Source organism: Octopus sinensis, linkage group LG24 (genome assembly GCF_006345805.1).
Source record: "Octopus sinensis linkage group LG24, ASM634580v1, whole genome shotgun sequence".
Classification (NCBI taxonomy): Eukaryota; Metazoa; Mollusca; class Cephalopoda; order Octopoda; family Octopodidae; genus Octopus; species Octopus sinensis.
Window position 1 is genome coordinate 21,573,180 of NC_043020.1, and position 15,386 is coordinate 21,588,565.

Consider the following 15,386-nt stretch of genomic DNA (forward strand, 5'->3'; position numbering starts at 1 on the left):
AATACATACATACATGTAAACATATATATACTCTCCCATATGCACATAAACACACACACTCATACATATACATATATGCATACATATATATATATACATATATATATATATATATATATATACATATCCAGATATATGTATTTGCATATCTATGTATTTTAAGTCATATGTCATTATTTTGTTTAGCATGAGCATTCAATGGAATTTGAACAGAGGTTGCAGCTAACACTAAAACTGTAAACACACACACAAACAAATGAAAAAGGAAAATGATAAAAACAAGCAAACTTCATTAGATATAACAGTAGTAATTATATCAAATAATGGAAAATGTCATGACTATTTTCTAACTACAATAGAAATTTTTTAAAGAAAAGATGTAAAATAACTTTATGGAGAAGAATATAAAAAAAAAGAAATCAAAGCAAAAAATTGTTCAAGCAGTTATGGGATATGTCGCATTGCCAAATGTTGAAATTAACTTCGGTGGTGTTATTGTTACTATTATTACAGTGGTTTGTATCAAGGGCTGCTTTTAATGAAATATCCATCAGGTAAGCAATATAAGTTCTACATTTATGTGTGAATATTAATGACCAAAATATTTTATCAAACTGCGTAGATTTAACTACTAATTGCCTCTCTATCTAACTAGCTATATGTGAGTGCATGTGTATGATTGTGAATGTGTGTGTATGCATGTGCATTGTTGAAGTTTTCACAAATATTTTGGTAAGTTCTTGATTTCATGTTGTGTATCTCCGTCAATAACATTAATGTAGTTGAGTGATCTTCATTCTTCATTAGAGTATGGAAGTTTCGAAAATACAAGATATACATCTCTCTCTCTTTCTCTCTTTCATCATCATCACCATCATCCTTTAACATCTGTTGTCCATGTTGGCATAGGCTGGACAGTTTGACAATGGCTGGTAAGCTGAGGGACTGTACCAGACTCCATTCTGGTTTGGCATGGTTTCTATGGCTGGATGCCCTTTCTAATGCCAACCACTCCAAGAGTGTAATGGGTGCTTTTACATGCCACTGGCACAGGTGCCAGTTGTGTGACACTTGTATCTGTCGCAACTATGATTTCACTTGGTTTGATGGGTCTTCTTTTCAGTTTATTGCCAATGGTCTTGGTCATCAGTGATTGTTTCCATGAAGCCTGACACTCTAAAGATGCTTTTTACCTGACACCGGCATTGGCCACATTGCCTCTGTGAGGCCCAATGCTCAAAAGGTGCTTTTATGTGCCACAGGCATGGGTGCCAGTTACATGACACTGACAACGGCCATGACTATAGTTTCACTTGGCTTGATGGGTCTTCTCAAACACAACATAAGTCTTGATCATTGGCCATTGCCTCTGTGAGACAAAAGTTTGAAGACTTCATCACTTTGTCCCATGTCTTCCAGGGTCTCCTTCTTCTACAGCTTCCCTCCACTGTTAGAAATTGGCACTTCCTTACACAGCTATTCATATTCATCTGTATCACATGACCATACCAGTGCAGTTGTCTCTCTTGCACACTGCATCTGATGCCTCTTATATCCAACTTTTCTCTCAAAATATTAACACTGTTTTACATACACATGCGTGCCCCCACACACACTCATACACACATGCACATACTCACACACACACATCTTCAAACACATAAACAAATATGTATATGCACTGCAACACCAATGCACTCATATACTTATCAACTTGTCTCTCACACACACACAACCACAATCACACATACATACACACACGTGCACAGAGTGAAGAGGCGGGATCCAATGGATTACTCTGTTGAATGCCAGTCAAAGATAGTATGACCTTATTTGCAGTGAGAAGCATACTCAGAGACTCATTGTCTTTCTTGGAGACCACATTTAATGGCTGAAGATTAGTTGGAGATAAGCATCTGAGGTCTGCAAGTGGCTCAGGATGTTTGTGCTTGAGGGCAACCAAAAACTCTTCAATAGGGTAAGTGGATGGAGTCATCAGAGGCAACTACTCTGACAGTAGCTGAGATATCATCTTTAAGGAGCTTGATGTTTACCTGGTTGCATAAATGTATGAATGAGCAGAGTGCAGCATGCTTGGATACACTGAGAATGATCATCTGCCTGAAGGACAAAATGTTGGCTCTGATGAGGGCCATTATCAACAGGCCACCTTGATTGGTACCTTATTTGGGAAGACTGAGGGCAAGTAGAACAAAACAGAAAAGTCAATCCCAATCAGTGGGTTAACCAGAGCCAAGGATGCAATGGCACTGTCCACCAGCATCTGGGGCACTTTCAGGATCTTAAGCAGGATCTTCCAAAGCCTCCCAAGCTGGGCAACATTGATCAGGCAAACATACTGTATCATCTGAGGATGTGGTGGATGGTACTGCCATGCAGCCAAGGGAAAGTGGCAACTGCTACATCTCCACATTGAGAGTGCATTCGAGGCCAGTCATGTCAGGCTGATGCAAATGAGATGATAGAAACAATCACCCTCTGAACAGTTCTTGCCTCTCTTCTGCCTGTTGATAGTGGCACATGTGCTGCAGGTAGATACTTGCAGGGATGGGGGTGAGTAACAACTGGGAATTGAAGCACTGTTCAGCAACATGGGTGTTGTCATTGTTTTTGGGCTGAGATACTGATTGGTATCTTGAAAATGGGTGAGGTATGGGGTCATAATATTGATGAGGTGATGGCTGTACAGTTCTTCCTTTAAACAAACATGGCGAAGGAAAAGAAAGAAGAAAAAAGTATTTAATTATTTCTCCTAGCTTCCTTTGGACTCACAGGTGAGCCTATTGGTTACACTTGCATATTTGTTGATCTTAAATCATTTTCTTTACACTTACAGTGGATTTCAATAAACCAATAAACATAGATTTTGAATTGTTTTTTTCCTGACAGCGGCTCTTCAATAAAACAAATCGGTAAAAGTAGATCATAAATTGAGGCCAAACCCTCATTTCTTTTCAAACATATCAACTACTGTACGTCCACTTTTGCACTGTTGTTTTCCTCTCAATATCATTTCAACTCTCTCTCTTTTTCTCTCTGCCACTTTATCATTCTCTCTTCCTATATGTATATTTGTGCATGTATGTGTGGATATATTTACATGCACATGGTCAGGGGTACCTCTATAAAATTAATATATCTGTAGATAGATTTATGTGCTCATGTGCACACACAAACACACACACATACATATATTGGTCTCTCAGCATGAGATTTTCTTTTTTTGTCTATATATCTCTATTCCTATAAGCTTATATTTGTGTAGATATACACTCACATGTATATCTATACATACTTAAATAACCCCCTCTTTCTCTCTGTCTCCCCTCTCTCCTCCTTTCATTCTCCCCCACTCTTTTTTTCTCTCTCTGGGTATGTATGTATATACAACAAAGATGTTACAAAACTGAAGAATCAAAGAACTGCAATTGTTTTTGTGAGGCTGGAAAATTACAGCACTAAAGAGTAATGATTTCAACAGAACTATGACCCAAATAGAGTGGAAGAAACTGGAATTCCTCAATTCCTCTGCCATCATTAGACCACACATCAACATCCTGGATGCCATTCTGGGGGACAATTACAGGAAAGATGGAAAAATGAATGGAGAAAGTGAAAAGGAAAAGAAAAGCTTCCCTGGCCAAGTAGGCTCTCAAAAGAACAAAGATGAAGTCACACCTGAAAGACCTGCTAAAGAATAGGGCATTGAGGATACTGGCACTCCCCCCATGACTGTAGACAGAGTAAGATGAGAGGAAGAACACGAAAACAGATCAAAGACAGTACAAAAACTTTCAGAAACAACCAAGAGCAAAGAGAAAGAGAAGAAGAAAAGAAAGCAGAAGCAAAAAGTAAAGCCTACAAGATAAACCATGAAGAAAAACATTCCAGACTACTCCAATGAGGAGTTTCCAGTGAAACCTAAAAAATAAAAAAAAAACATCTTTGAAGCAAAACAGAAGACTTCCAGCAATGTGGAAAAAGAAATAGGAGGTACTAAGTGGAAACATAGACAGACTGCTGCACCTCAACAACAAAACAAAAAGCTCTTTCCTGTGAGACCTCACTGCATGCAATCAAGCTCTATGCATAGCAATCATACGAGTAGAAATACATTTTAGACCTGATACAAGGGATGCAGAAGTACACACTAAAGTATGCTGCATTGCAAACAGATAGCAGAGAAAGGAGCCATAGCTGAGTTGCAGTATACATCCATGAAAACTTCATGCCCCAAGTCCTACTGCCATATTCAAATTCAGTATGTGACAATCAAATTGTACACATAAGACAACTTAATATTGTTATATGTACTAAATATCATCCACTAGATGCTCCAAATCACACAGGCAAGTTTAAAGACTGCCTTGAAAAAAGAGAAGTTCTCACCAAACTGGAACAACACAGCATATTCTTTGTGGATGACTTCAACTTCCCCAATGTGGGATGGCCGAATGGCTTCATGCTCTCAGGAATAACACAGTGCCAACAGGCATAGGAGGGGTCCCTAATCAACCTTGTTGATGATTTATTCATCAAGAGGAGGTGGAATCCTCCAAGAAGCCAAAGAAGGACAGGATCTTTGTCTTGATTGCATGCAGAAAGATCTCTGGTAGTTATCGGTAGCACTGGTGTGACGGTTGGTTTGGCTTCAAAGGAAACCATCCTGAGTCTACTGGTGATGGTCTTGTATGTATATATATCATCATCATTATCGTTTAACATCTGTTTTTCATGCTGGCATGGGTTGGATGGATTGTATGGGGCCTATGAAGCCAGGAGGCTGTACCAGGCTCCAGTCTGATCTGGTAGTGTTTCTACAGCTGAATGCCCTTCCTAACGTCAATCACTCAAAGAGTGTAGTTGGTACTTTTTACGTGCCACTGGAACAGGGGCCAGAGGGGGCTGGCTTTGACCATGATTGGATGGTGCTTTTTATGTGTCACCGGCATGGAGATTACAATTACAATTTCCATTTGATTCTGATTTGATTTGATTTTGATGTACTTGACTCAATGATCCAAGGTACTTTAGAGTGGGCTGGTATAGGTTACAGCTGTGAACTCACTTTATTTGCCAGATTTTCTCAGTCACAGCATATCTCCAGAAGTCTCAGTCTTTTGTCATTGACTCTGTGAGGCCCAACGTTCGAAGGTCATATTTCACCACCTCATCCCATGTTTTTCTGGGTCTCCCTCTACCCCAGATTCCTTCCACGGTTTGGGAGTGGCACTTCTTCACACAGCTCTCCTCATCCATCCATAGAACATGACTATACCAATGCAAACGTCTCTCTTGCATGCCACATCCAATGATTCTTATGTCTAACATTTCTCTCAGGGTACTTACACTCTGTCGTGTGTGCACACTGACATTACACATCCAGCGGATCATGCTAGCTTCATTTCTTTTGAGCTTACACATGTCTTTAGCAGTCATGGTCCATGTTTCATTGCCATGAAGCATGGCTGTTCACACACATGCATCATACAATCTACCTTTCACTCTGAGCAAGAGGTCATTTGTCATCAGTAGGGGTAGAAGCATTCTGAACTTTGCCCAGGCTTTTCTTATTCTAGTGGTAACACTCTCTGAGCACCCACCCCCACTACAGACTTGGTCACCTAGGTAGCAGAAGCTATCAACTACTTCTAGTTTCTTCCCCTGGCATGTGATGGAATCTGTTTTCTGAGCACCTGTGGTGTTTATTGCCCCTGTGCATCTGCTGCATGTGAAAGCTATCTACCTGGTTAATCTTCCTTTGATGTTGCTGCACCTCTTATGTGTCCATAACTTACAGTGGGTACATCTTATGGAGTTTCTACCTACACCTTTTCTACAGATCGAGCAGGGCCACCTACCTGAAGGGGGGTGTGATGTGTTCACCTTTCTACTTACTAGAACTTTGGTCTTTGCAACATTGACTCTAAGGCTCTTCGATTCTAAACCTTGCTTCCACACCTGAAATTTCGTCTCTAGTTCTGGTAGTGATTCTGCTATGAAGGCCAGGTCATTAGCAGAGAGAAGTTCCCAGGGGAAGCCTGTCTTGAATTCCTCTGTTATTTCTTGGAGGAATATGATGAATAAGAGGGGGTTAAGGGCTGATCCTTGGTGGATCCCTACTTCTACCTGGAATTCTTCATTATATTGATTGCCAACCCTAACCTGACTAACAGCATCTCTATATAGGGCCTGTACAGCCCTTATTAACCATTTGTCAATCCCCAGTTTCCACATCGCACACCAGATAGGGGATTGAGGGATCCTGTCAAAGGCTTTTTCAAAAGCCAAGTGTAGGTTTTTATCTTTGGCTAGGTATTTCTCCTGCAGTTGTTGTACCAGAAATATAGCATCAGGTGCTTCTATCTACCTCAAAACTGAACTGCATCTCAGCTAAGCAGACTCTCTCCCTAATTAGTTGGGCTATGTCCCTCTCGATGACCTTCATTACCTGATCCAGCAGTTTGATACCCCTGTAGTTATTTCTATCTAAAGCATCACCTTTACCTTTGTAGCAGTTGACTATGGTGTTGCTATGCTAGTCATTGGGTATGACTCTATCATGAACTACCTGGTTTACAATACAGGTGACTAGGCCATAGCCCACACCATCAGATGTTTTAAGCATCTCAGCAGTGATTCCTGATGGGCCGGGGGCTTTTCCTGGCTTCATACCCTTAATTGCTTTATCTACCAGGGTGTTGTCTATTTGGATAGCTGGTCCCTCAACTGGGTCAATATTTGGCAGGCTCTCCGCCTCTCATTCATTCTCCACATTCAGCAGTCTTTCATAATGGCTTCTCCAAGCCTCTTTCTTTTCCGAATCATTGAAAGCAAGTGTACCATCATCCATGCAGACACGTTTCTCTCCTGTGACATCACAATTTTCTCTCACACACTGTCTCGCAATCCGAAATACTTCAGTTCTTTGATCCTCATGTCACTGGACATTGGCAAACTTCTTTCCTGCTTCGCCCCTGGCTATGTATACTCCCTGCTACACCAACCTTTCCAGGCCTGTTTCTTTGCTCTAATGGCTTTGTCCACCGTATTATTCCACCACCTCGTTACTATAGGTCTGGAAGGGACTTTGCACTATCTGCAGACTTAGTCTGTGGCACTCAGTAAGCTGTCCCATAGGAATTTCCAGCTACCTTCTATGTCTGAGGTCTTCTATGTCTGTAGCTTCTCTTCTCTCTCATCAAATTTCTTGATGAGGATGTCCCTAAATCTCTGACCATGTGAAGGGTTCTTTAGCTACCAAATCCTTCCTTTCTAGATTGATCTGCTTCTTGGCATCCTTCTGGCCTCGAGTCTAAAGTCACTAATGACTAGTCTATGCTGGGGGGTACATTCTTCACCTGGGAGGGTCTTTGTATTTAAGAGCAACCCTGCGTCCTGCTGTCTAGTGAGAATGAAATCAATCTGGCTAGCAGAGTCACCTGATTGATAGGTTATCAGGTGGCTGTCTGGCTTCCTGAAGTTAGTGTTGCAAGAGAAAAAAAGAAGCCAAATTGAAGTTAAGTACATTTCCCAAAGGAATGTCATTTATTCCATATTACATACAAAGTTATGCAATGTATGTAATGAAATTATCGTTCATTCACTGCCTCAGACTCCTGATTTGAATCACAATTAACCTACAAAATAAACTGGCTATGCAGGATAAATTTTCATCACTTCATGAACCTGTCAACAACATGCAAATAGCATAAATTTATATAATTTTTATATAATTTATATAAATTTTCATCAACAATCCTCCAAGCATCTGTCAGGTAAGATTTAAGTCAATTAATTAAAATAAAATCAGTTAAATACTTATAATTCCACTCAGCAATAATTCAATTACTATTATGACCTGTTTGGTGACATTGGCTATTAACAATCAAGCCAGGCAAAGTTAGTTTTGATAAAAACAGTAACACAATAGATAAAAATAAAGAATGTTGTACGTTAACTACCAATACATATTACCTCTCTCCTTTTATATATGTATATACATAGGCATGTATATATATGTATATACATGCCTATGTGTGTATATGCATTCACACACATATCTCATATGCACTTAAACACACACACATATCTAGTACTATTTTATATCCTTAAAATGTTTGGATAAATAATTTAATGAAACGGAGGTAAAATCAATGTCTTTACAAAATGTACTTTTTATTTCTCCTCACCAAAAACGCAAGATTCAAAAATTCTCTCTGATGTCATCAACAATATAATAATCTGACGAGTTCATTTTTTAAACACACAGGTGTGTTAATGTCTATCACAACATCTCCCCATTTGAGATTGACTTCTGTTGGAAGTGAATAATTTTTTTTCTACACCACATCTCCCTTGTTGAGATTTACTTCCATTTGAAACTCAATATTTTTTCCTTTTTGGAACTACCTCCAACAATTTTGTATGTTTTCTTTTTCTTGTACTGTTACACTTTGGTTTGATGATTTCTTGTAGAGTTGGCACATCAAAAATATCGTAGAGAACTTCCATGGGTACTTCTTTCCTCGTAACCCTTTCTTCAGCAAACCATCTTTTCAGCTGATTTATGTGTCTTTTATGTTCCCATTTCAAACCTTTCACCATGTACATCATTTTACCAACCAGTTTTATTATTTTGCTGTCTTCTCAACCTTCTTTTCCATTTCTGTACACTCTGAAAGACACCTTATCACCAGTTTTAAAATACTTGGTCATATTTTGAGTGTTTTCCCTAGTTTTCATTTTTCTTCCAGGTAATAACTTGTCAAAAACTGATCTAATTTTTCTTGCCTCACAAGGTGTTAGGATTCCGCATTACACAGTAAACTCATAAATTGTGTCAATGCTACATCATCCAATAACTCATTTCTGAATTTCTTTAGTGCCCTTTTGAATGTGTTGACAAAGCATTCAGCTTGTCTATTCAATATTGGATGATATGGAGGAGTAGAGATGTGTTCATTTGAGTATTGTAAAAATTCTTAAATTCATTTGCTGTAAATTGTGTACCGTTATCAGAGACTATGATATCTGGAACGTTTGTGTAGAAATTCCACAGCAACAGCTGTGGAGGTCAGTTTTTCTACATTTACACATTTCTGGCCATTTTGTAAAGCTATTTACCATTATTAGATAATATAATCGTTTTAATGGTCCTGTGAAGTCTACGTGTAGCCTGGTCCATGGAATATTGGTCTTGGGCCAAGGTTGAAATTTTATAGGTGGTGATTACGCTGCAAGAGCACAATCTCTGCAGGATTTTACCAACTTCTCAATGTCTAGATCCATTTTCGGCCAGTAAACATAACTCCTCATAAGCAACTTCATCCTAGAAATTCTTAGATGTTTAGTGTGGAATGCCTTTAACATTTAATTTTGTAGTGAAGTAGGCATTACAACCCTCTGCGCATACATAAGCACATTATCACATATCAAATACAAATTCAAATCTATGGTACATCCAGCCACATGTATTTTTTTAATTGTTTCTTTTAATCTCATAATTTTTTCATTTTTATGAGAAACTCATCCATCTCTGCCTTAATTTTTATTTCCTCCAATGTCACAGGCACAACGTTGCACTACATATTTTTTATTTCATTATTGGCTCTTAATGCAGCTATCACTGTGTCTTCTAGTGATCCACTGTATTTTGGCATTAACTTTGACAAACCATCTGCATGTCCCAATTTTTTAAATGGCAAATACTCTATTTTAAAGTCATAATTCAGTAGAATCATTCCCCAGTGCTGCAATCTGTTGACTGTATGTGAGGGGATAGATCCATAGATTGGCAATAATAGGCAGTGGTCTGTCTGCAGACAGAACCTTCTTCCATGTACAAATTTATGGAATTTTTTTTACCACATATATGATGGTTAATGCTTTCTTTTCTATTTGACTGTAACTTTTCTTAGCCGACAGTAATGAACTCAAAACATGAGCTACTGCTTTCAGGCTACCATCTTTATATTTGTGTAATATAACAGCTCCAATACCACTTTTACTAGCATCTGATGCCACTACTATTTCTAAATTCAGGTAAAAATGTGATAACAACAATTCTGATGGTAAGACGTCTTTAATTCCTTTAAAAGTTTTATGGCATTTGTCCAACCAATTCCACTTAACGTCTTTTTTTAACAAGTTATTCAGAGATACTCTTAAATCATGCATATTCAGTATGTATACCTGGTAGTTATTTGTGAGCCCCAAAAATGCTTCCAACGTTTGTCTGGGGAAGCATATTTTTTATTGCACTCACCCTAGACAGGTCTGGTCTGTGTCCATTTTCATTGATAATCTGCCCCAGATATTTTATTCTTGGCATAAAAAATTCACACTTTTCCTCTTTTATTTTTTTGAATATCTTTTTAACATGCTCAGCATGCTAACCCCAAGATTCACTTTTTATGAGTATGCTGTCAAGGTAAGCTATAGTGAAATCTGAACCTGCAAGCATAGTGTCCATAACTTGTTGGAAAATGCCAGGTGCTACCATTTAAAAAAAACCTTTATGAGTATTTACTGTCAATAATTTTGAACATTCCTCATCAACTTTTACCTACAAGTGTGCTTCAGAAAGGGCCAACTTTGAAAAAATCTTCCTCCATTCAACTTTGTGAAAATTTCCTCTGGACTTGGTAATAGGTAATTATATGGCATCCAACATTCGTTTAAACCTATTGAAAAATCAGGGCATACTCAGATTTCCTTATTCTTTTTCTTGACACAAACTGATGGGGACACCCATTTTATGTAATCAATTTTTTCAATAATGCCAAGCTTTTCAAGTCTATCCAATTTTTCATTGACTTGTTGGTTTTGGTTTGAATACCAGTATAGCATTTTCTTTCACTTGAAACTTCACCTATGTTTTCTCACACAGACCCAATTCATCAGGAAAAACTTTTTACAATTCTTTTTTTAAATCCTTCAACGCCTTATTTGTACTGGCAGAAGAATCATTCACATTTTTACAAAAAATATTTATGGAGAGGTCCCATATATATGACAAATAAATTTGTCATATTTTTCAACACAAAAACTTTGGTTTTCAAGGTTTTTCCACTAAATGTAACATCACTTACGCAATTTTTGAAGTTTCCTTTAATCTAGGCTTCCCTATTTTTCTCCATGTATCTGTGTTAATTATTGTGATATCATTATCCATATCCAATTGTAACTTGGTATTCGTATTATTCATCTTTATGGACACCTATTTTCTTTTCTGAACCTTGCTTAAAATTTTTTTGACAATACAGTCTTTCCAGAATTTTTTCTGTTTGACCTTTTTTTTCTTTCATTATACAATGTAAGTTTCTATGTCTGATTTTTCCACACTCAAATCATTTAAGATTTTTAAAAAGGCAGTTACTTTTAAAATGTAAATCTCTGTACCCATAGCATGGATTTGGTCTTGTTCGTTTTTCCTTTTTCGTATCCATTTCAGGTCAACGCATATGTATATGAGAGCAATCTTTTCTTCAATTTTATCTGCATCATGTCTTAAATTCATAATCCTCTGGCATTCTTCAGCCACTGCCAGTAGAGTTAATTTTTGGTCCTGTTCTAATTTTGTTAATATACAGGAACATATATCAGCATTTTTACTTGCAGTTAGCCCATGAACATAAATTGGACATTTGAACAAGTCCAGGGTCAAATCATTTAATTTGAATTTTTCACACTCTTGTTAACAACCCCAGCATAGGTAATGAAATCTTCATCATTTAAATTTAAACACTGCCAGTGAGTATTGAACAGGGAACTTCTTTCACTGAAAATTTTCGATAAAAAATTGATTCATCGAAACAAATCTCACCTGGTTTCTCCACCAGAATATAATTACAATATTTTTCATGTTTGGCAGGAGATAACTTTTTTAAAAGTAGTCACACTTTCTTCTCGTCATTGCAATTTTTACCTTCTTCTTTGAAGATTTCTTTGTATCTTCTAAAATATGCAGAAAAAGCAGTACCTTCTTCTAGGTTTCTTTTTCTTTTTTCCACCTTTAGTCGAACAAACTGACCCCAGGACTTATTCTTTGTAAGCCTAATACTTATTCTATTGGTTGCTTTTGCCAAACCGCTAAGTTATGGGGACATAAACACACCAACATCAGTTGCCAAGTGATGGTGGTGGTGGGGGGTCAAACACAGACACAAACATATACATACACACAAACACACACATATATATGTATCTCTCTCTCTCTCTCTCTCTCTCTCTATATATATATATATATATATATATATACAACAGGCTTCTTTCAGTTTCAGCCTATCAAATCCACTTACAAGGCTTCGGTCGGCCTGAAACTATAGCAGAAGACACTTGCCCAAGTGAACCACGTGGTTGGTAGGCAAGCCACTTACCACACAGCCACTCTCCAATTGAGTTAGCTATGCCATCTGGTGAGAACGAACCTGAAGCATTTTCAGACTTCTCCAACATTAATTCCAGCAACTGTTGATATTGTTGTTGATGCTGTTGTAGATGTTGTAACTGCTGTTGTTGCATCAGTTGATTTTCTAAATGCCTGTTTCAGCATGACTGCGAAGAAGATGCTAAACAGGGTGGGGGCAAGCACACAGCCCTGATTAACACTGCTGTGTATGGTAAATGCCTCCAAAGAAGAGCCATCAAATTAAATGACACCTTTCATATCCCCATGAAATGATCGGACAATCCTGCAGAAATCATGTTGATGGAGGAGCATTCTGATCAGAAACCTCACTGAGATTCAGGGTAAACCCTGTCAGTGATTTTCTGTAGTCTGTTTAGGACCACACGAGTAAAGACCTTCCCAACAATGCTTAACAGTGAGATACCTTGATAATTATTACAGTCACTTTTGTCCCCTTTGTTCTTATATAGAGTGACTATGTTGCAGTTGCTAATCTCTTGGAGGACTGTTCCCTCTTCCCAGCACTGACACAGTAGCTTCAGAAAGTGCCTCTATATATATGTGTGTGTATGTGTATACACACAGACATATATATGTATGTATGTATTATCATCATCATCATCATCATCATTTAACGTCTGTTGTCCATGCTGGCATGGGTTGGATGGTTTGACTGGGCTGGCATGCTGCATCAGACTCCAGTCTGATTTGGCATGGTTTTCTAAAGCTGGATGCCCTTTCTAATGCCAACCACTCCAAGAGTGTAATGGGTGTTTTTATGTGCCGTTTGTGTTACACCGGGCTGCTTTTATGTTGCACTGGTACGGGTGCCAATTGGGTGACACCAGTACCTGTCAGATTGCGATCTTGCTCAGCATAATGCCAAAGGTCTCGGTCATTGCTTCCGTGAAAGGAACTCAGCCACTTTGCCTTCATGAGGCCCAATGCTCTAAAGAAACTCTGCCACTTTGCCTCCATTAGGCCCAATGTTTGAAAGGTGTTCTTTACATGCCACCAGCATGGGTGCACTTGACTTGACAGGTTATCTCAAGTATAGCACACAACCAAAGGTCTCGGTCACTAGTCATTGTCTCTACGAAGCTCAAAGCTTGAAGATCATGCTCCACTACCTCATCCCATGTCTTCCTGGGTCTACATCTACCACATGTTCCCTCCACAGTTAGAGATTGGCACTTCTTTACACAGTTGTCCTCATCCATGTGCATCACACGACCATACCAGCACAGTTGTCTCTCTTGCACATCATATCTGATGCCTCTTATGCCTAACTTTTCTCTCAAGATGCTTACACTCTGTCAAACATGTCACATTGACATTGCACATCCAGTGAAGCATACTGGCTTCATTTCTTTTGAACCTACACATGTCCTCAGTTGTCACAACCAATGTTTCACTGTCATGCAGCATAGCTTTTTCCACACAGGTATCAAACAATCTGCCTTTCACTCTAAGAGAAAGACCCTTTGTTGCCACCAGGGGTAGGAGCTCTCTGAACTTTGCCCAGCCTATTCTTATTCTCGCAGCTACATTCTTAGAGCATCCACCTCTACTACTAACTGGTCACTTAGATAATGGAAGCTATCTACTACTTCTAGCTTGTCCTTGGCAGTTGATGGAGTCTATTTTCTGACCATTTTCAGCACATTGTACCTGTCCATGTTCCACATACAAAAGCTACTTTCCCTGTTAACTTTCCTCTGATATTGCTGCACCTTTTATGTGTCCAAAGCTTACACTGGGTGCGTCTTATGGAGTTTCTATCTACACCTTTTCTACAGATCGAGCAGGGCCATCTACCTGAAGGGATTTGTGATTTGTCTGCCTTCCTACTTAATAAGACTTTGGTTTTAGCTAGATTAACTTTAAGGCCCTTCCATTCTTGACCTTGCTTCCATACCTGGAACATCTCCAGTTCCCTCCACAGTTAGAGATTAGCACTTCTTTTACACAGCTGTCCTCGTCCATTGGCATCACATGACCATACCAGTGGAATCGTCTCTTTTGCATACCACATCTGTCAAACATGCACACTGACATTGCATATTCAGCGAAGTATACTGGCTTTGTTCCTTTCAAGCCTATGCATGTTCTCAGCTGTCACAACCCATGTTTCATGACTGTTCACACAGTCTGAAGCATGACTGTTCACACAGACATCATACAATCTGCCTTTCACTCTGAGAGAGAGAGAGAAGCCCTTTGTTGCCAGCAGAAGTAGGAGCTCACTGTACTTTGCCCAGCCTAATCTTATTTTCACAGCTACGCTCTTGGAGCATCCACCTCCACTAACTTAGTCACCTAGATAATGGAAACTATCTACTACCTCTAGCTTGCCCCACTGGCAGGTGATGGAGTCTATTTTCTGTGCATTTTCAACGTTTATTGTACCTGTGCATCTTCCACATACAAAAGCTAGTTTCCCTGATATTGCTGCACCTTTTATGTGTCCAAAGCTTACACTAGGTGCATCTTATGGAGTTTCTACCTACACCTTTTCTACAGATCGAGCAGGGCTGTCTACCTGAAGGGTTGTTGATTTGCCTGCTTTCCTACAAGCAAAAACCAAAACCTTAGACAAGAAGGCCCATCAATTCTAGACCTTGCTTCCATACCTGAAACTTCTTGTCTAGTTCTGGTAGTGATTCAGCTATAAGAGCAAGGTCATCAACATAGAGGAACTCCCAGGGGTAGCCTGTCTTGAATTCCTCTGTTATTGCCTGGAGGACTATGGTGAACTAAAGGGGGCTGAGCACTGATCCTTTGTGAATCTTTACTTGTACTCTGAATTCTTCCTCCTACTCATTGCCAACCCTCACCTTACTTGTACATAGCTTCTACAGCTCTCACCAACCACTTGTCTATCCCTAGTTTCCACACTGACCACCAGATAAGGGATCAGTGGACCCTGTTAAAAGCTTTCTCCAAGTCAACA

General features: G+C 39.0%; 2 protein-coding genes across 5 annotated transcripts in view; one reads left to right on the forward strand and one right to left on the reverse strand.

Annotated features, from left to right (window-relative positions):
- Positions 1-15,386, reverse strand: part of LOC115224126 (coiled-coil domain-containing protein 73-like) — a 182,801-nt gene that overhangs the window by 34,378 nt on the left and 133,037 nt on the right. The window lies entirely within an intron of this gene.
- LOC118767712 overlaps positions 98-15,386 on the forward strand; it is a 45,617-nt gene continuing 30,328 nt past the window's right edge. Inside the window, exon 1 of the mRNA XM_036512724.1 lies at positions 98-554. The gene's annotated coding sequence lies outside the window, so the exon portion shown is untranslated. The remainder of the gene's footprint in view (positions 555-15,386) is intronic.